The following is a 2673-nucleotide window of genomic DNA, read 5'->3' on the forward strand; positions in this document are numbered from 1 at the left end:
CAGCTGTAATCACTGCCAAAGGTGATTCTAACATGTATAGACTCAGGGGGTTTAATACTTATCTAATCAAGGTATATTCAATTTTTCATGTATTTTAATTTTTTACAAACGTTAGATTTTTTCTTCCACTTTGACATTACAGAATATCTTGTGTAGATCATTGATAAACAATGACAATTAGTCCCATTTGAATCACATTTTGTCAATACTTTCTAAAGGTACTGTACTTCATTTATTCTAACAACTCATTTTTTTTTTTAAATCATTTTTTGATTTATTCCATATTCAACTTGAGGCCATCACCTGGAACACAACTATTTGTCTCTCTTGAAGTTCCACGCAATTCTCTCTCCCTCTAATCCCTCCCTCTCTCCTTCTAACCACACCCATCTGGCAGAACCAGGAAGTCCATCCTCCTCCCACAAACTCTTCTGATGAAACAAAACTGATCTGAGTCTCGTTGTCAACTGTCTGTGTGAGAGTGAACAACCGTCCAAATGGCTCAGCAGGGAATTCAGCTGGACCCGGACCAGTTCTGTCTGTCTGGATCTACTGAAGGAACCAGTTACCATCCCCTGTGGACACAGTTACTGTAGAAGCTGTATTGAGGGCTGCTGGGATCAGGATGTTCTGAAAGGCTATAGCTGTCCTCAGTGCAGACAGACCTTCACTCCAAGGCCCGCTCTGAGGAAAAATAACATGTTGGCTGAGGTTGTGGAGAAACTGAGGAAGACAGGACTCCAGGGTGCTCCCCCTCCTGCTCTGTGCTATGCTGGACCTGGAGATGTGGCGTGTGACATCTGCACTGGGACCAGAAAGCAGAAAGCCCTCATGTCATGTCTGGTGTGTCTGGCCTCTTACTGTGAGACTCACCTCCAAACTCACAATGAATCCGCTGCTTTCAAGAAGCACAAGCTGGTCAAAGCCACCGCACAACCACAGGAGAATATCTGCTCTCATCATGACAAACTGCTGGAGGTTTACTGTCGTACCGATCAGGCCATGATACAGTGTCAGCTAGAGCAGAGAGGACTGAGAAACCGGTAAGACCAGATCAACTTGTTTGTGACTGTCTGATAAACAAAGAATTAAAGATACAGTAGGAACTAAGGCTGTTTGAATATGAGATCATTCAAATGAAATTGATCCACGGCAGAACAAATATCAACACAAACCTTGATTATATAGATATGTTAACCCAGACTCTCCAAATGTATCACCATTTTCTAAAATCAAACACTATTATCATTCTGAATGCCCTTTAATGAGTCCAAAGTTCAGTCTCAACCCATTGATACATGTATGCCTACCATAAAAACTATAATAATTCACAGAGCAACATAATATCACATATTAATATTAACATAATATATAATATTGTAAAGGGACCATCAATATTTTAGACCTTCCTCTCTATGGGCCCTATGTCACATCACTATACTATTGATCTACTGACAAATAAAGCTTGATAGCTCATTGAAGAGTGATTCTCCACAGAGGCAGCTGAGGATGAGTCAGCAGAAGGTCCAGCAGAGATTCCAGGAGAGAGAGAAGGAGCTGAAGGAGCTCCAACAGGTTGTGAAGTCTCTCAAGGTGAGTATTGTTGACCAGAGGAGACACCATTTCACTTCTCTCCTCCAGGCAGAGATAGAGAGAGGGGCCCTTATCCAATCCCACTGACCCCACTGTTGGGAACAGGCTGTCTGGACCCCTTTCAGAGAGCCAACAGGATATGAACCCAGTTCTACCGAGGGAGAAACCAACATCTTGACCATTACACCAAGAGAACATTCCTTATTGGACCGAGGGCCGACACTGATTTTGACGTCTCAGGCGGACTACCTCATCACATAACCTTGAGTAACCACGGCTGACCCATGTCCTCTATACATTCCTGTCACTTTCTCTCAATTAAATTACATTTAATTCAAAGGTATTTATTGGCATGGGAAACATATGTTTACATTGCCAAAGCAAGTGAAATAGATAATAAACTAAAGTGAAATAAACAATCAGACATGAATAGTAAACAATAAACTCACAAAAGTTTGAAAGGAATAGAGACTGTGTACCAACAGTAATAGGTGTGTCAGAAATACATGCTGGCTCTCTGTCACTCACAGGAGGGGGTGACGAGGGCCTCAGCCAGCCTCAGTAGGATGTACTGGGGAGCCAGCTGGATGCAGGCCATGGAGGACACCTGGAGCACCTTCCCTGACAGGGCCTGCTCCGTTAGAGGATAGCCCTTCCTGTGGACCTCAGACAGGCCCTCCACCAGGACAGACAGGCCCGCTACCAGGACAGACAGGGACGCACTCATGACCCAGTGCTGGGAGAGGAGAGGAGAGGAGAGGAGACATGGAGAGAGACATGGAGAGAGACATTAACATTGACTGAGTCATTGATGAGGATGATATTTGTTGTTCATGTGTGTGCGTGCCTGTGTGTGCGTGCTTACTGATGACTCTGGCGGGGGAGAAGGGTGTTTTCTCCATGGACAGGTTGCAGGAGGTGACACACTCTACTTTATGGAGCAGAAATGAACATTAGATTTGCCTTTTTTTTTACTCACAACATCTGAAAAATGTGGTACTTGTACTTTCCACTGAAATGAAACATGTAAATATCTCATGTGAAGCATGTCAGTGAAGAGGCCTGATGTTCTCCATTACA

General features: G+C 43.7%; 1 pseudogene; it reads left to right on the forward strand.

Moving 5' to 3' along the window:
• Positions 1–366: 366 nt before the first annotated feature.
• Positions 367–2420, forward strand: LOC139406417 (E3 ubiquitin/ISG15 ligase TRIM25-like; annotated as a pseudogene).
• The last annotated feature ends 253 nt before the right edge of the window (positions 2421–2673 follow it).

This window comes from Oncorhynchus clarkii, chromosome 4 (genome assembly GCF_045791955.1).
Source record: "Oncorhynchus clarkii lewisi isolate Uvic-CL-2024 chromosome 4, UVic_Ocla_1.0, whole genome shotgun sequence".
NCBI lineage: Eukaryota > Metazoa > Chordata > Actinopteri > Salmoniformes > Salmonidae > Oncorhynchus > Oncorhynchus clarkii.